The sequence below is a fragment of the Oncorhynchus masou genome, unplaced genomic scaffold (assembly GCF_036934945.1).
Source record: "Oncorhynchus masou masou isolate Uvic2021 unplaced genomic scaffold, UVic_Omas_1.1 unplaced_scaffold_1617, whole genome shotgun sequence".
NCBI lineage: Eukaryota > Metazoa > Chordata > Actinopteri > Salmoniformes > Salmonidae > Oncorhynchus > Oncorhynchus masou.
In genome coordinates this window covers 18187-38186 of record NW_027006267.1, presented here as the reverse complement: position 1 = coordinate 38186, position 20000 = coordinate 18187, and the positions used below count along the sequence as shown (strand labels likewise).

Here is a 20000-nt window from a genome sequence, read left to right as displayed (position 1 = left end):
CCCCCCAAACACACCACCACTACCAGCACCCCCAAACACACACCACCACTACCAGCATCAACCCCACCCCCCAAACACACCAGCACTACCAGCACCGCCGCTTCCACCCACCCCTTTATGTGTTCTCTCGAACCCTAACCCTCTCCTCTTCTCTCTTCCTCTCCTCTTCTCTCTTCCTCTCCTCTTCTCTCTTCCTCTCCTCTTCTCTCTTCCTCTTCTCTCTTCCTCTCTCCTCCTCTCTCTTCCCACTCCTCTTAAGAAGAATCAACACAGATGGAAACATGATGGTGGGCCCTTAAGAAGCTTCAGTCATGCTCTTCCTTTGTTGTTTTGTCCCCTGTTCTCTGAGATCCTATTTGTATTTGTTTAAGAGCTGAGACCATGGCGATTTATACCCTAGATTCCACCCATAAATATAACTTGCTCTCTCTCTCTCTCTCTCTCTCTCTCTCTCTCTCTCTCTCTCTCTCTCTCTCTTTCTCTCTATCTCTCTCTCTGGGTCTTTCTCTCTCTCTCTTTCTCTCTCTCTGGGTCTCTCTCTTTCTCTCTCTTTCTCTCTCTCTCTCTCTCTCTCTCTCTCTCTCTTGTCTTTCTCTCTCTCTCTCGCTTTCTTTCTTTAATTCTAAAAGTAGATCAGGCTAGCTGCCATGTTGTTTCCCTTCATGGTTGGTTTCTGTCAGAGAACCTCAACAAACTTTATGCGTTCCCCAACAGAAAGCACTACTTTACATTACATACTGTAGTCATTATCCCAAGATGGCCAAGGGAACTATAATTATAACACACTTACACAGGTAGTTACTCTGGTATAAGAGGCCTGTACCAGAGACACCATAAACTTACTAGCTATGCTCAGAAAGCCTCCTCTATTCTCAGTAGCCATGCTAATAGCTAACTGTAGCCTACTGTATCAGTGTTAGCTGTACCTAACTGTTGCGTATCAGCGCTAGCTATAGCTAACTGTAGCCTATCAGCGCTAACCGTAACTAATTGTAGCCTATCAGCGCTAACCGTCGCTAACCGTAACTAACTGTAGCCTGACAGCAGCCTATCAGCGCTAACCACAGCTGACTGTAGCCTATCTACCACAGATCTAATCCAACGATTATTGACATACCAACAAGATAAACATCTCTCCACGAGCCTAACAATGGGATTCGTTGTCCTCAAAGAGGCACAGCGGGCTGTCGAGATCCAGTTAACTCATTAATGTAATCCGATGAGAGTTATTGACATCAACCGCCTGTATTCAATGGAGAAAGATGCCTCATGTCATGAATAATAGCCATGTTTTTTTCAAGGATGTCACGTGTCCTATTTATATCAATACACCCACAACTGCATAAGAATTACTAGCGAAACTTATATTTGTTCAAATAAACCTCACCTAGCAAATAAGCCATGCATTTGGTTTGTTGACCATAGCCACCTGCTGGGGAGTTATGTTATCCCCTCTTTACTGTAGTCAATTACTTGCCATGCTAACCGTAGCCTATCAGCCATGCTAACCAGAGCTAACCGTAGCCTATCAGCCATGCTAACCAGAGCTAACCTTAGCCTATCAGCCATGTTAACCAGAGCTAACCGATGAGCCTATCAGCCATGCTAACCGTAGCCTATCATCCATGGAGAAAGATGCCTCATGTCATGAATAGCCTATAGCCATGTTTTAACCAGGATGTAACCGTGTCCTATTTATATCAATACACCCATCAACATGCATAAGAATTACTAACCAGAGAAACTTATCATTTGTTCAACCAGAGCTAACCGTAAGCCTATCAGCCATTGGTTTGTTGCCTATCAGCCATGCTAACCAGAGCTAACCGTAGTTATCAGCCATGCTAACCAGAGCCTATCAGCCATGCTAACCGTAGCCTATCAGCCATGCTAACCAGAGCTAACCGTAGCCTATCAGCCATGCAGAGCCTATCAGCCATGCTAACCGTAGCCTATCAGCCATGCTAACCAGAGCTAACCGTAGCCTATCAGCCATGCTAACCAGAGCCTATCAGCCATGCTAACCGTAGCCTATCAGCCATGCTAACCAGAGCTAACCGTAGCCTGTCAGCCATGCTAACCAGAGCCTATCACCGTAACCAGAGCTATCAGCCATGCTATCAGCCAGAGCTAACCAGAGCCTATCAGCCATGCTAACCAGAGCTAACCATAGCCTATCAGCCATGCTAACCAGAGCTAACCGTAGCTTTATGTTCGCTCCACTGTGTAATGTGTGATAGTAGAAACATCTCCACATGTTGTTGAAAAGCCTGCGGAGCATCTCACAATAAATAAGGCCAAACAGAACAGCAGATGTGTGGAGCGGCCCGGGAAGGCACTTTTCCACGCTCTTAACCAAATACTCTGCCTGCCGCAGCCCTACAGCTCTGAGAGAAACGCTGTACAAAGCCAAATAATATAACATTTTCAAATGTCTATATTCTTTAAAAACTTGTGTGAGTGTAATGTTTACCGATCATTTATTTCCCTTGTTTATGTCCCTTTGTTTATTGTCTATTCCATTTACTTTGGCAATGTAAACATCTGTTTTCCATGCCACTAAAGCCCTTAAAATTGAATTGAATTGAAAGGGAGAGAGAGAGAATGGTGGGGGGGGCAAGGGAGAGGGAAAGAGCTACTTTCCTGGCCTCAATGGTTTAACTCATGATGACAGTATTATGTAGCCATTTGTCTTCCTCTCTCTCTCTTTCTCTCTCTCCCACCCTCTCTCTGTCTCTCTCTCTCCCACCCTCTCTCTGTCTCTCTCTGTCTCTCTCTGTCTCTCTCTGTCTCTCTCTGTCTCTCTCTGTCCCTCTTTCTCTCTCTCTGTCTCTCTCTGTCTCTCTCTGTCTCTCTCTGTCTCTCTCTGTCTCTCTCTGTCTCTCTCTTTCTCTCTCTCTCTCTCCCACCCTCTCTCTGTCTCTCTCTGTCTCTCTCTGTCTCTCTCTCTCTCTCTCTCTCTGCTTCCCACCCTCTCTCTGTCTCTCAATTCAATTCAAGGGGCTTCATTGGCATGGGAAACATATGTTAACATTGCCAGAGCAAGCGAGGTAGATAATATAACAAATTAACAGTAAACATTACACTCACGTAAGTTCCAAAAGAATAAAGACAAATGTCATATGACGTCTATATACAGTGTTGTAACGACATGCAAATAAACCAACGTAAATATGGGTTGTGTTCTTCACTGGTTGCCCTTTTCTTGTGGCAACTGGTCACACATTGTGGTGTTAATCAACGTTTTCTCAGGGTTTGTTTTCAAATACTTTGTGGATCTGTGTAATCTGAGGGAAATATGTGTCTCTAATATTGTCATAAATTTGGGCAGGAGGTTAGGAAGTGCAGCTCAGTTTCCACCTCATTTTGTGGGCAGTGAGCACATAGCCTGTCTTCTCTTGAGAGCCAGGTCTGCCTACGACGGCCTTTCTCAATAGCAAGGCTATGCTCACTGAGTCTGTACATAGTCAAAGCTTTCCTCAATTTTGGGTAGGTCACAGTGGTCAGGTATTCTGCCACTGTGTACTCGCTGTTTAGGGCCAAATAGCATTCTAGTTGGCTCTGTTTTTTGTTAATTCCAATGTTTTTTCTCAAGATTTGGTTGGGTCTAATTGTGCTGCTGTCATGGGGCTCTGTGGGGTGTGTTTGTGTTTGTGAACAGAGCCCCAGGACCAGCTTGCTTAGGGGACTCTTCTCCAGGTTCATCTCTCTGTAGGTGATGGCTTTGTTATGGAAGGTTTGGGAATCACTTCCTTTTAGGTGGTTGTAGAATTTAACGTTTATTTTGTGTTCTATGTTGTACACGGAGGATATTTCTGCAGAATTCTGCATGCAGTGTCTCAATTTGACGTTTGTCCCATTTTGTGAAATCTTGGTTGGTGAGCGAACCCCAGACCTCACAACCATAAAGGGCAATGGGTTTTATAACTGATTCAAGTATTTTTAGCCAGATGCTAATTGGTATGTCGAATTTTATGTTCCTTTTGATGGTATAGAAGGCCCCTCTTACCATTATTTTGGTCTTACTGAGATTTACTGTCAGGACCCAGTTCTCACCGAATTGTAGATGATCTAGGTGTGCTGTGGGTTGGTTGGGGTCAAAGAAGCAACAAACTAGACATTTTATGGTTTGTAGGGTGAGTCCTTGGTTCCAAATGTTGGGGAAGATGCCAGATATATATATATATGATGTTAAAGAGTTTAAATATAGCCAATTGGATTTTGTTTGGTTGTATGTTTTATCACTTTTTCAATTTGTTTAGCAGACCCTCATGTCAAATTGAGTCAAACTTCCCAAACATGAGAAGACTTTGCCTTTGTTTTGGTTTGTTTGGTTGTCAATTAGGGTGTGCAGGGTGAATACCTGGTCTGTTGTATGGTAGTAAAAGGCCAATTTGACATTTGCTCAGTAAATTGTTTTCCGGAAGTAGAGTCTGCTGTTAATGATGATGCTGAGGATTTTCCCAAGGTTGCTGTTGATGCATATTCCACAGTAGTTATTGGGGTCAAAGTTGTCTCTACTTTTATGAGTTTGGAGTAGAGCCTTGGTTCCAAATGTTGGGGAAGACCCAGGCTAAGGATGATGTTAAAGAGTTTAAATGAGCCAATTATTTTGTGGTCTGTATGTTTTATCATTTCATTGAGGATACCATCAACACCACAGGCCTTTTTTGGTTGGAGGGAGTCCTTCAGTTTAGTAGAGCCCTAGTATAACTCATAGTAGAGATGGTAGAGCCCCTAGTTAGAGCCCCTAGTGGAGCTCCTAGTAGAAGTCCTAGTAGAGATTGTAGAGGCCCTAGTAGAGCCCCTAGTGGAGCTCCTAGTAGGGTCCTAGTAGAGACAGTAGAGCCCTAGTAGTAGAGCCCTAGTATAACTCCTAGTAGAGATGGTAGAGCCCCAAGTAGAGCCCCTAGTGGAGCTCCTAGTAGAAGTCCTAGTAGAGATGGTAGAGCCTCTAGTAGAGCCCCTATTGGAGCTCCTAGTATAACTCATAGTAGAGATGGTAGAGCCCCTAGTAGAGCCCCTAGTGGAGCTCCTAGTAGAAGTCCTAGTAGAGATGGTAGAGGCCCTAGTAGAGCCCCTAGTGGAGCTCCTAGTGGAACACCTAGTAGAGATGGTAGAGCCCCTAGTGGAGCTCCTAGTAGAGCCACTAGTAGAGCTCCTAGTAGAGCCCCTAGTAGAACTCCTAGTAGAGCCCCTAGTATAGATGGTAGAGCCCCTAGTGGAGCTCCTAGTAGAGCCACTAGTAGAGCTCCTAGTAGAGCCCCTAGTAGAGCCCCTAGTAGAGCCCCTAGTGGAGCCCCTAGAGTAGAGCCCCTAGTGGAGCCCCTAGTAGAGCACCTAGTGGAGCCCCTAGTAGGGCCCCTAGTAGTGGATAGTAGAGCCTAGTAGAGCTCCTAGTAGAGCCCTAGTAGAGATGGAGCCCATAGTAGAGCCCCTAGTGGAACCCCTAGTAGTAGAGTTCCACCGTCATTAGACCCCAGCTCTCTCCAGCCCAGGACCCAGGCCAGGCTACGTACAAAATGGAACCCTATTCACTATAAGGCCCTGGTGAAAAGTAATGCTCTATATAGGGATTAGGGAGACTTTTGGGACACACCGTTGGAGGAACGTATCGTAGGCCTGGCTGTATCTGTGTGTGTGTGTGTGTGTGTGTGTGTGTGTGTGTGTGTGTGTGTGTGTGTGTGTGTGTGTGTGTGTGTGTGTGTGTGTGTGTGTGTGTGTGTGTGTGTGTGTGTGTGTGTGTGTGTGTGTGTGTGTGTGTGTGTGTGTGTGTGTGTGTGTGGCCAGCTGTCCAGGGGAATATGATTAGATTAATGTTTTTACTCTCTGCTTCCACGTCTGATGCCACAGGGGCTCTGTGTGGTGCTACAGTCATTGTCCCAGACAGGAGAGGGGATCTGCTTGACTCTGTGTGGTGCTACAGTCATTGTCCCAGACAGGAGAGGGGATCTACTTGACTGTGTGGTGCTACAGTCATTGTCCCAGACAGGAGAGGGGATCTGCTTGACTGTGTGGTGCTACAGTCATTGTCCCAGACAGGAGAGGGGATCTACTTGACTGTGTGGTGCTACAGTCATTGTCCCAGACAGGAGAGGGGATCTACTTGACTCTGTGTGGTGCTACAGTCATTGTCCCAGACAGGAGAGGGGATCTACTTGACTGTGTGGTGCTACAGTCATTGTCCCAGACAGGAGAGGGGATCTACTTGACTCTGTGTGGTGCTACAGTCATTGTCCCAGACAGGAGAGGGGATCTACTTGACTCTGTGTGGTGCTACAGTCATTGTCCCAGACAGGAGAGGGGATCTACTTGACTCTGTGTGGTGCTACAGTCATTGTCCCAGACAGGAGGGGATCTACTTGACTCTGTGTGGTGCTACAGTCATTGTCCCAGACAGGAGAGGGGATAAGATTATAAACAGTGTGGTTTACATATTTTCCAAGGAATCATCTGACTCTGTGTGGTGCTACAGTCATTTATATATATAGGGGATCTATTTATTCTTTATATGCTATATCTATGTCCCAGACAAAGGGAAATTGTGAGATGTACAGCAACTGTCCATGATTAATTCATTTAAAATTTGTGCTTCAGTCATTATATAATGATTTCTAGTTTACTATGTGGTGCTGGATTGTCCCAGACAGAGGGGATCTACTCACGCACTCGTATGGTGCTACCCACAGGGCTCTTGTCTAAAGTAGTGCACTTGAAGGGTGACTGGATGCTACAGTCATTGTCCCACACACACACACACTGAACAGATGTTAATTAGGTGAATAATTGTGTCCATGACGTTCTGTCTTTCTGTCCCACTGTGAGGGGATCTACTTGACTCTGTGTGGTGTGTCATTGTCCCAGTGTGAGGGGATGTACTTGTGTGTGTGGTGTACAGTCATTGTGTGAGAGGGTGATCTGTGACTCTGTGTGGAGTGTTTAACATGTTTATCAAGATTATAAACAGTTTTTTACATATGTTTCCAAGGAATCATGTGAATGTATTTGTTTGTGTGTGTGTGTTTGTGTGTGTGTTTGTGTTATATATATCTATTGAGCTGTGAGTCTGCAGTCCATTCCACTGTTCTCTTATAAAGGATGCCCATCTGGACTTGATAGGCTATTCCCACGCAACGTATAGAGCATATGAAGGGCTCTGTCCACAAGTAGTGCACTGATGATAGACATGGCCCTTGGGACTGATCAACCAGAGCAAATGGACAGATTCAATTGAATAATTGTGTCAGAAGGCAGGTCTTTCTGTCCCAGAGGGGGAGGGAGTGAAGGGTGAGGGAGTGAAGGGGGAGAGAGTGGGTGGGTGGGTATAAGGAGGGATGGTGTCTGGTCTGTGAGTGGGCTAACTGGAGCAGGACCGGGTGGGATGTGAAGGGAGAGGGAGTGTGTGGGGGGGTGATCTAGGGGGAGGAGTCCATTCCACTCTCTTTTAGGGGGATGGATCTGACTTGATAGGCTATTGAAGGGGGATGAAGTGCCACAAATAGGGGGAGGGATGATAGACATGGGGGAGGGAGATGAAGGGGGAGGGAGTGAAGGGGAGGGTGTCCAGATGGGGGAGGGAGTGAGGGGGAGGGAGTGATGGGGGAGGGAGTGAAGGGGGAGGGAGTGAAGGGGGAGGGAGTGAGGGGGAGGGAGTGAAGGGGGAGGGATGGGTCTGGTCTTGAAGGGGAGGGAGCTAAGGGGGAGGGAGGAACGGGGAGGGTGTGAAGGGGGGGGAGTGAAGGGGGAGGGAGTGAAGGGGGAGGGAGTGATGGGGGAGGGAGTGAAGGGGGAGGGAGTGAAGGGGGAGGGAGTGATGGGGGAGGGAGTGAAAACATGCCACCCCGGGGAACTGCAGGCTCCCCCCCAGCCCCCCAGCCTGGGCCCTCTCTAGTAGGGCAAACAGGGGTTCAGCAGGCTCCCCTCCAGCCCCCCCAGCCTGGCCCCTCTCTAGTAGGGCAAACAGGGGTTCAGCAGGCTCCCCCCCAGCCCCCCCAGCCTGGGCCCTCTCTAGTAGGGCAAACAGGGGTTCAGCAGGCTCCCCTCCAGCCCCCCCATCCTGGCCCCTCTCTAGTAGGGCAAACAGGGGTTCAGCAGGCTCCCCGCCCAGCCCCTTAGCCTGGGCCCTCTCTAGTAGGGCAAACAGGGGTTCAGCAGGCTCCCCTCCAGCCCCCCATCCTGGCCCCTCTCTAGTAGGGCAAACAGGGGTTCAGCAGGCACCCCCACAACCCTCCCTACCAACCCCCAGCCTGGCCCTCTCTAGTGAGGCAAGCAGGGGTTCAGCAGGCACCCCCCACAACCCTCCCTACCACCCCCCCAGCCTGGCCCCTCTCTAGCAGGGGGAATGGTAGTAGGTGCCAGCATTACCGGTTTGTGACAAGAACTTCAACGCTTCTGGGTTTCTCACGGTCAACAGTTTCCCGTGTGTATCAAGAATGGTGGGAATCATTGGGGTCAACATGGGCCAGAATCCCTGTGGAACACTTTCGCCACCTCGTAGAGTTGAGAATTTAGGCTGTTCTGAGGGCAAACAGGTGGGTTGCAACTCAGTATTAGGAGGGTGTCCTTAATGTTTTGTCCACTCAGTGTATATACATTACCAGTCAAAACTTTGGACATACCTACTCATTCAAGGATCTTTCTTAATTTTTTACTCTTTTCTATTATTGTAGAATAATAGTGAAGACATCAGAACGAGGAAATAACACACATGGAATCATGTAGCAACCAAAACTGTGCTAAAGAAATAAAAATACATGTTATATTGGTGATTCTTCAAAGTAGCTACCCGTTACCTTGACGACAGCTTTGCACACACTCTTGGCATTCTCTCAACTTCACCTGGAATGCTTTTTTCCAACAGTCTTGAAGGAGTTCCCACATTCATTCTCTCAACTTGTTGGCTGCTTTTCCTCAGGTGATTGTGGAGGCCAGGTCATCGGACGGCAGCACTTCATCACTCTCCTTCTTGGTCAAATAGACCTGGAGGTGTGTTGGGTCATTGTCCTGTTGAAAAACAAATGATAGTCACACTAAGCGGAAACCAGATGGGATGGTGTATCGCTGCAGAATGCTGTGGTAGCCATGCTGGTTAAGTGTGCCTTGAATTCTAAATAAATCACAGACCGTGTCACCAACAAAGCTCCCACACATCACACGCTCCTCCTTGCTTTGAAAATCATCCGCTCACCTACTCTGTCTAACAAAGACACGGCGGTTGGAACCAAAAATCTCTCATTTGGACTCATCAGACCAAAGGACAGATTTCCACCGGTCTAATGTCCTTTGCTCGTGTTTTTTGGCCCAAGTAAGTCTCTTCTTATTATTGGCGTCCTTTAGTAGTGGTTTCTTTGCAGCAATTTGACCATGAAGGCCTGATTCACAGTCTCCTCTGAACAGTTGATGTTGAAATGTGTCTGTCACTTGAACTCTGTGAAACATTTATTTGGATTGCAATCTGAGGCTGGTAACTCTAATGAACTTATCCTTTGCAGCAGAGGTAACTCTGGGTCTTCCTTTCCTGTGGTGGTCCTCATGAGAGTCAGTTTCATCACAGTGCTTGATGGTTTTTGCAACTGCACTTGAAGAAACTTTCAAAGATCTTGAAATGTTCCTTATTGACTGGCCTTCATGTCTTAAAGTAATGATGGACTGTCATTTCGGTTTGCTTATTTGAGCTGTTCTTGCCATAATATGGACTTGGTCTTTTACAAAACAGGGCTAACTTCTGTATATCACCACTGCCTTGTCACAACACAACTGATTAGCTCAAACGCATTAAGAAGGAAAAACATTCCACAAATGAACTTTTAATGAGGCACACCTGTTAATTGAAATGCATTCCAGGTGACTACCTTATGAAGCTGGTTGAGAGAATGCCAAGAGTATGCAAAGCTGTCCTCAAGGCAAGGGGTGTCTACTTTGAAGAATCTCAAATATAAAATATATTTTGATTTGTTTAACACTTCTTTGGTTACTACATGATTCCATATGTGTTATTTCATAGTTGTTATGTCTTCTCTATTTTTATACAATGTATAAAAAATAGTAATTGTGTGATTTTATAGTTTGATGTCTTCACTATTATTCTACAATGTAGAAATAGTAAAAATAAAGAAAAACACATGAATAAGTAGGTGTGTCTAAACTTTGGACTGGTACTGTATATACAGCTGAAGTCAGACATACACTGAGGTTGGAGTCATTAAAACTCGTTTTTCAACCACTCCACAAATGTCTTGTTAACAAACTATAGTTTTGACAAGTCGGTTAGGACATCTACGTTGTGCAAGACACAAGTCATTTTTCCAACAATTGTTTACAGACAGATTATTTGTATCACAATTCCAGTGCGTCAGAAGTTAACATACACTAAGTTGACTGTGCCTTTAAACAGCTTGGAAAATTCCAGAAATTGATGTCATGGTTTAAGAAGCTTCTGATAGGCTAATTGACATCATTTGAGTCAATCATTTGAGTCAATTGGAGGTGTACCTGTGGAACAATTTCCAAACGCCTGAAGGTTCATCTGTACAAACAATGGTATGCAAGGTTCAACACCATGGGACCACACAAACAATTTTTAGGCAATGCTACCAAGTACTAATTGAGTGTGTGTAAACTTCTGACCCACTGGGAATGTGATGAAATAAAGCTGAAATAAATAAATCACTCTCCTATTATTCTGACATTTCACATTCTTAAAATAAAGTGGTGATCCTAACTGACCTAAAACAGGGAATTTTTACTAGGATTAAATCTCAGGAATTGTGAAAAACTGAGTTTAAATGTGTTTGGCTAAGGTGTATGTAAACTTCAGACTTCAGCTGTATATACACTCATACCCCCCCATCACCTGGCATGATAAATGTCTGCTTCTGCTTGGTCATGGTGTGGGAGATGGTTCCCCTTAGGGGGCAATGACCAGAGTATGAGAGGAGGTGTTTGTGGGAGGGGGGGGGGGGGTTCTAACTGGAATCAAAAAGGGTTCTCCTATGGGGGGGTTCTACCTGGACAGCCGAATAACCCCTTTGGAACCCTTTTCTCTAAGAGTCCTGAAAACGATGTGGAGGGAGGGAAGGGGCTGGTGGAAGTATAGGCTGGTAGAAGGTAGCTAACTGTCCTGAAGTTGTCATCATAATGGAGCTGTTTTACATTGGTGAAACTACGACGGTGAAGGTTTAGGTATTTTGTCAAAAAAATATTATTTTTGGACTACACTCTTTAAAACCTACAGTCTTGGCTATCGTTTATCATAAATGTATCATGAACTTTGTCAACAAAATTGTACGGGAGGGTTTACCCTGCACCCAGATTAACCTCCCATTGTTAATTATTTTCTTCAGAGAGCCACGACCTTTGTCGATGACAAGCCACATATACTGTATCTGAACATTATGCCACGACATTAGGATGAAAAGCCATTTACAGTCGGATGTCGGATGTTTACATCCATGTCACGCTCCCGCTCTTTCCTCCCTGGTGGGCACCAGGCTGCCCTGCATTACGTCACGATCATTACGCACACCTGCCTTCCCTCGTCATGCACTTCAGCGATATTGGACTTCACCTGGACTCACTCAATCACCTGTTTATTACTTGTAACACACACACACACACACACACCATGAGAGCCATTTCTACACACTGAGAAGTCTAAAGCTTACTTTTAAAGATTTTCTTTTCCAACCATTAAACCCTATATTTCACTTCAGCGATATTGGACTCACCTGGACTCACTCAATCACCTGTTCGTTACCTCCGATATATTTGTCCCTACTGGTTCCCACTGCTGCATGTTGTCTGTCGTTGTGTTTCTGACCCTGTTCCTGTTTGTTTGTTCCTAATTAAATGTCAACTCCCCGTCCCTGCTCCTATTCTCCAGCGTCATTCCAATACAATACACTTGGAGTCAGTAAAACTCATTTTTTGGGGGGCAAAAACTATAGTTTTGGCAAGTCGGTTAGGACATCTACTTTGTGCATGACACAAGTCATTTTTTCAACAGTCGTTTACAGACAGATTATCTCACATATAATTCACTGTATCACAATTCCAGTAGGTCAGAAGTTTACATACACTAAGTTGACTGTGCCTTTAAACAGCTTGAAAAATTCCAGAAAATGATGTCATGGCTTTAGAAGCTTCTGATAGGCTAATTGACATCATTTGAGTCATTTGGAGGTGTACCTGTGGATGCATTTCAAGGCCTACCTTCAAACTCAGTGTCTCTTTACTTGACATAATGGGAAAATCAAAAGAAATCAGCCAAGACCTCAGAAAATAAATTGTAGACCTCCACAAGTCTGATTCATCCTTGGGAGCAATTTCCAAACCCCTAAAGGCAGGTACCACGTTCATCTGTACAAACAATAGTATGCAAGTATAAACACCATGGGACCACACAGCCGTCATACCGCTCAGGATGGAGATGTGTCTCTAGATGTTAACGTACTTTGGTGCGAAAAGTGCAAATCAATCCCAGAACAACAGCAGAGGACCTTGTGAAGATGCAGGAGGAAACAGGTACAAAAGTATCTATATCCACAGTAAAACGAGTCCTATATCGACATAACCTGAAAGGTCGCTCAGCAAGGAAGAAGCCAATGCTCCAAAACCACCATAATAAAGCCAGGCTACGGTTTGCAACTGCACATGGGGACAAAGATCGTACTTTTTGGAGAAATGTCCTCTGGTCTTATGAAACAAAAATATAACTGTTTGACCATAATGACAATCGTTATGTTTGGAGGAAAAAGGGGGATGTTTGCAAGCCGAAGAACACCATCCCAACCATGAAGCACGTGGGTGGCAGCATCATGTTGTGGGGTGCTTTGCTGCAGGAGGGACTGGTGTACTTCACAATAAAGATGGCATCATGAGGATGGAGAATTATGTGGATATATTGAAGCAACATCTCAAGACATCAGTCAGGAAGTTAAAGCTTGGTTGCAAATGTGTCTTCCAAATGGACATTGACCCCAAGCATACTACCAAAGTTGTGGCAAAATGGCTTAAGGACAACAAAGTCAAGGTATTGGAGTCACAAAGCCCTGACCTCAATCCTATAGACAATTTGTGGGCAGAACTGAAAAAGCATGTGTGATGGAATTGGCTGAAATTTACCAAACTTATTGTTGGAAGCTTGTGGAAGGCTACCCAAAATGTTTGACCCAAGTTAAACAATTTAAAGGCAATTTAAAGGCATAACCAGGACTCCCGTCAAAAGTAGTGCACTGTGTAGGGAATAGGGTGCCCATTGGGACGTAATTCTCTAAACTCCTGATCTCGCTGCTACTCTTCCTGTTGTCTTCTTTGACATGAGAGGAAAGGTGGAGGGAGAGTGTAGAGAGGAGTCATGCCCTGTGGCCTCGTCTCCTGTCCTCTTCATCTTCAGCAAGCCCTGTTGTCCCCAGGGCAGGAAGAAGCCCTATAACTCATGTTGCGTATATTGTTAAGCCATTAGATCCTATCAGCTCTTCTTTGAAAGACTGAATTAGCCCTAGAGGTGGTTCTTTCAAAGCAGCGAAGAGAAGACATATTCTACATATTCATTAGCAGGATGTCAGACACCCCTTTCTCTCAATTCAATTTTCAGTTTAAGAGGATTTTAATGCCATGGAAAGCATATGTTTACATTGCCAAAGCAAGTTAACTATATAATAAACAAAAATGAAATCAACAACTTTAACGGTTAAACGGCTAATTACAAATTAACCTTTAACATTACACTCACAGAAGTTCCAAAATCATTATGACATTTCAAATGTCATATTATGTGCAAATAGTTAAAGTACAAAAGGGAAAATAAATCAACATAAAAATGGGTTGTATTTACAATGGTGTTTGTTCTTCACTGGTTGCCCTTTTCTCGTGGCAACAGGTCACAAATATTGCTGCTGTGATGGAACCCTGTGGAATGTCACCCAGTAGATATGGGAGTTTATAAAATTGGGTTTGTTTTCAAATTCTTTGTGGTTCTGTGTAATCTGAGGGAAATATGTGTCATCTCTTTTCCTTCCTCTCTCCCTCCCCCACTCCTCCAACACAACAGGCTCAGTGTTCAGCCAATTGTGAGGGCCTGAGACGTCCCCCCCCTCCCCCTGTCATTCATCAAGCCAGATCCAATCAGTGATAAGGAAGGAAGAGGTTGAAGATAAGGCTACTGTTTGGTTTTGAGCCTCTTCCTCCCTCCTTCTCCCTCACTCCTTCTCTCTCTCAATTTCAATTACAATTTAAGGGCTTTATTGTCAAGGGAAACATATGATGTTTACAAAGCCAAAGCAAGTGAAATAGATAATAAACAAAAGTGAAATAAAAAATAAACTATAAATATTACACTCACAGTAGCTGTAAAAGAAAAAAGACATTTCAAATGTCATATGATGTCTATATACAGTGTTGTAATGATGTGCAAGTAGTTCAAGTACAAAAGGTAAATTAAATAGTCATAAATATAGGTTGTATTTACAATGGTGTTTGTTCTTTACTAGTTGCCCTTTTCTTGTGGCAACAGGTCACAAATCTTACTGCTGTGATGGAACACTGTGGAATTTCACCCAGTAGATATGGGAGTTAGTCAAAATCGTTTTGGTTTTTCGAATTCTTGTTGGTCTGTGCAATCTGAGGGAAATATGTCTCTCTAATATGGTCATACATTGGGCAGGAGGTTAGGAAGTGCAGCTCAGTTTCCACCTCATTTTGTGGGCAGTGAGCACATAGCCTGTCTTCTCTTGAGAGCCATGTCTGCCTAAGGCGACCTTTCTCAATAGCAAGGCTATGCTCACTGAGTCTGTACATAGTCAAAGCTTTCCTTAAGTTTGCTCTCTCTCTCCCTTTCGCCTCGGTCCTCACTGTTACCTGACATCATTGTTCCACCAACATATTTTGTTCTCTCTTGGTTTTGTTCTCTTGCTCAAAGTGTTACAATGTGCCTTAACTAATATTACTGCTCTTCCGTGTTCTATTGGGCCTGGATATTTGGGGGGGGGGGGGGGTGCACTATCATATATCATACACTATATCAAACACTATATCATATATCATACATTATCATACATGAATCACTATCATACATTATCCTGTATCATACGCTATCATGTATCATACAGTATTGTACATTATCATATATCATACATTATCATATAGCATACACTGTCATTGAGTTTATAGGTGATATGTATATATATATATATTTTTTTTTACCTTTATTTAACCAGGCAAGTCAGTTAAGAACAAATTCTTATTTTCAATGACGGCCTAGGAACAGTGGGTCAACTGCCTGTTCAGGGGCAGAACGACAGATTTGTCAGCTCTGGGGTTTGAACTCGCAACCTTAGGGTACTAGTCACACGCTCTAACCACTAGGCTACCCTGCCGCCCCAACATTATCTCCTTAGTGATAACCGTGTGTTTCCCCTGTCCTCTCCAGGTGGCACGTTCACAACCACGTCAGGATTGTACGCAGGAAGCAACGCCCTCACGAACTCAACCGGCTTCAACAGTACACAGCAGGTACCAACATGCTCTACTGTACTCTAGCTTTCTAATACCATGACGGGCATGTTTACTATCATTGGTTTATACTCTTGCTAAAATCCTGGGATCCTCGGGATGCGTCCCAAATGGCGACCTGTTCCCTATGTAGTGCACTACTTTTGACCAGAACCCTATGGAACCCTATACCCTATCTAGTGCACTACTTTTGACCAGAACCCTATGGAACCCTATTCCCTATGTAGTGCACTACTTTTGACCAGAACCCATAGGCTAGTAGGTCACTACAAAAGGGAACATGTACGATACAGACACATCATCCACGTCACAAGAATCATCCAGGAATCGATCATCGATCAATGATCAATCAATGCCTGAAGTGCTGTACGCAGGGATTATCCCCTGCTTCTCTGGGTTATGCCAGAGGATGGGCATCCCAAATGGCACCCTGTGCACTGTTTACATTAGTACGCTACTTTTGACCACTGCCCCCCATAATGCTCTTGTGCACTATGTAGGCAATAGGACGCCTCCCAAAAATACCAAGACAGATCGCTGTTCAGATGTAGGACACAAGAGACATGTGTTTGCATTTATGTTTTAGAATCTGCACTGTAAAGTAGCAAGGGGGGCATATCTCACGTTACTTAACGTCTCTCTCTCTCTCTCTCTGTACCTCTCCACTTGTTCTACCTTTCATCTCTTTCTCTTTCTTTCTCTCTGTCTACCTTTCCGGTCTCTCTCTCTCTCCATCCCTCTCACTCTCTCTCTTGCTCTCTCTCTCTCTCTCTCCCTCTCACTCTTGCTCTCTCTCTCTCCATCTTTCTCTCTCTCTCCATCCCTCACTCACTCTCTCTCTCCCTCTCTCTCTCTCTCTCTCTCACTCTCTTCTCACTCTTGCTCTCTCTCTCCACCCTCTCAATCTTTCCATCCTTCCCTTTCTCCATCCTCCTCTCTATCCCCTCTCCCCTCCAGGACTACCCGAGCTACCCAGTTTCGCCAGGGCCAGTACGCCCAGTATTACAACAGTTCTCCTTACACCTCCCCTATATGACCAGCAACAACACCAGTCCCACCACCCCCTCCACCACAGCCACCTACACCCTCCAGGAGCCCCCCAGCGCCCTGACCAGCCAGGCCCTCACGGACCCCCCAGCAGGTAGGCCCCAGGCCCCCCAGGCCACCCACCCTCCATCCCCAGGATCAGACGGCTCTGGAGGGGGTGGCTATGATGCCAGGGCCACTCATTATGGTAACCATTACAGTTTTTTAAAATCAAATAAACTATATCATTGTAATAATTGTTTCTGGAATTTATGATAATCAACGATAATCAAAACCTCCCTGAATTTTGTTGAAAATATAGAACTGGTGTTATTGTAGAAATATTTTTTTGTGATCATTTTTAAAATTGTTGTTACCCCTCCCTCCCTTTCTAAATGACCCTCTGTAAACCCTCTATAAAATAGTCTTATCGTAGAAAATATAACTCCAGCTCTTAAAGAGAGAATAATATATAATATTATAAATATATAATATAAATGACATCAATGCTGCTTCTGGCAATGAAGGTCGGATGACATCATCATCATCATCATCATCCTCCCATTAAGTGAAAACTAGATGAAGAAGAGTTTCAAGCAGCCGGGTTGCAGCAGAGATGATATACTGACGTCCTTCTCCTCTGTTGCAGCAGAGATGATATACTGACGTCATTCTCCTCTGTTGCAGCAGAGATGATATACTGACGCCATTCTCCTCTGCTGCAGCAGAGATGATATACTGACGTTATTCTCCTCTGTTGCAGCAGAGATGATATACTGACGCCATTCTCCTCTGTTGCAGCAGAGATGATATACTGACGTCATTCTCCTCTGTTGCAGCAGAGATGATATACTGACGTCATTCTCCTCTGTTGCAGCAGAGATGATATACTGACGTCATTCTCCTCTGTTGCAGCAGAGATGATATACTGACGTCATTCTCCTCTGTTGCAGCAGAGATGATATACTGACATCATTCTCCTCTGTTGCAGCAGAGATGATATACTGACGTCCATTCTCCTCTGTTGAGGCAGAGATGATATACTGACATCATTCTCCTCTGTTGCAGCAGAGATGATATACTGACGCCATTCTCCTCTGTTGAGGCAGAGATGATATACTGACATCATTCTCCTCTGTTGCAGCAGAGATGATATACTGACGTCATTCTCCTCTGTTGAGGCAGAGATGATATACTGACGTCATTCTCCTCTGTTGAGGCAGAGATGATATACTGACGTTATTCTCCTCTGTTGCAGCAGAGATGATATACTGACGCCCTTCTCCTCTGTTGCAGCAGAGATGATATACTGACGCCCTTCTCCTCTGTTGAGGCAGAGATGATATACTGACGTCATTCTCCTCTGTTGCAGCAGAGATGATATACTGACGCCCTTCTCCTCTGTTGCAGCAGAGATGATATACTGACGCCCTTCTCCTCTGTTGAGGCAGAGATGATATACTGACGCCATTCCCCTCTGTTGCAGCAGAGATGATATACTGACGCCATTCTCCTCTGTTGCAGCAGAGATGATATACTGACGCCCTTCTCCTCTGTTGAGGCAGAGATGATATACTGACGCCATTCTCCTCTGTTGCAGCAGAGATGATATACTGACGTCCTTCTCCTCTGTTGCAGCAGAGATGATATACTGACGCCCTTCTCCTCTGTTGCAGCAGAGATGATATACTGACGCCCTTCTCCTCTGTTGCAGCAGAGATGATATACTGACGTCATTCTCCTCTGTTGCAGCAGAGATGATATACTGACGTCATTCTCCTCTGTTGAAGCAGAGATGATATACTGACGCCATTCTCCTCTGTTGCAGCAGAGATGATATACTGACGCCATTCTCCTCTGTTGCAGCAGAGATGATATACTGACGCCCCTTCTCCTCTGTTGCAGCAGAGATGATATACTGACGCCCTTCTCCTCTGTTGAGGCAGAGATGATATACTGACGTCATTCTCCTCTGTTGCAGCAGAGATGATATACTGACGCCCTTCTCCTCTGTTGCAGCAGAGATGATATACTGACGTTATTCCCTCTGTTGCAGCAGAGATGATATACTGACGTCATTTTCCTCTGTTGCAGCAGAGATGATATACTGACGCCATTCTCCTCTGTTGCAGCAGAGATGATATACTGACGCCATTCTCCTCTGTTGCAGCAGAGATGATATACTGACGCCCTTCTCCTCTGTTGCAGCAGAGATGATATACCTGACGCCATTCTCCTCTGTTGCAGCAGAGATGATATACTGACGTCATTCTCCTCTGTTGCAGCAGATGATATACTGACGTCATTCTCCTCTGTTGCAGCAGAGATGATATACTGACGTTATTCTCCTCTGCTGCAGCAGAGATGATATACTGACGCTATTCTCCTCTGTTGCAGCAGAGATGATATACTGACGCCATTCTTCTTCTGTTGAGGCAGAGATGATATACTGACGCCATTCTCCTCTGTCTGTCTGACCCTCTGCAAAACCTTACTACATGAAGTAGCTTATACTGCAATGCACTTCTCAATATTTATATATCAACATTTAACACACAGACACACTTTTACAAGACTAAATGGATCTGTCCGTTGCTCCCTCCACTCTCCTCAGTCCTGAAGCTACTGAAAATACTTTCATTTTCTTTTCTTTATCTTAAACAATCAATTATTCTTCTTGTTGTTGTTGTTGTTGTTCTCCCCTCCTCCCATTCCTTCCAGTTGAGTACAGTACCATCCACAGTCCATCAACGCCCATTAAAGATTCAGAATCGGATCGATTGCGGCGTGCCTCGGATGGAAAGTCACGTGGCCGAGGGAGAAGGAACAACAACCCTTCACCACCGCCTGACTCTGACCTTGAGGTGAGTGACTGTGTGTGTGTGTGTGTGTGTGTGTGTGAGCATGTGTGCGCGTGTGTGTGTGTGAGTGTGTGTGTGTGTGTGAGTGTGTGTGTGTGTTAGCCTCACCCTGTCTGAATCACAATAGCCTAATTCACCTTCCCCAGCGCCACACGGTTCACATGAATAAAGTGTTTTATAATCTTTATAATTTTAATTTATAACTTATTATTGGTTACTGAATTGTTTATGAACTATGAGGATATTTGAAATGTTTAGTTTGTCTTTTCAATGGGTCGTTCACTATGTATCGATACGTAGTTAATAGTATGTATTTATTTTTGTGCGTTCGTCAACAACGAATTTAGTTCCTGCTTTTACCTAAATAGGTGGAGGAGATAAGATGCTTTCTCTGATAGATGATGTAACGGTCCGAGCGCCACCCGAACGGGAAGGGGAGTGTCCTTCGGTCGGAGTCGTGACAGATGATAGGTGATAGGTGGAGGTAGAGATAAGATGTGTGTCTCTGATAGATGATGTAACGGTCCGAGCGCCACCCGAACGGGAAGGGGAGTGTCCTTCGGTCGGTGTCGTGACAGATGATAGGTGATAGGTGGAGGTAGA

General features: G+C 44.8%; 1 pseudogene; it reads left to right on the top strand.

The window, feature by feature from the left end:
- The window catches only part of LOC135531517 (eyes absent homolog 1-like), a 59582-nt pseudogene that overhangs the window by 25343 nt on the left and 14239 nt on the right, over positions 1–20000 (top strand).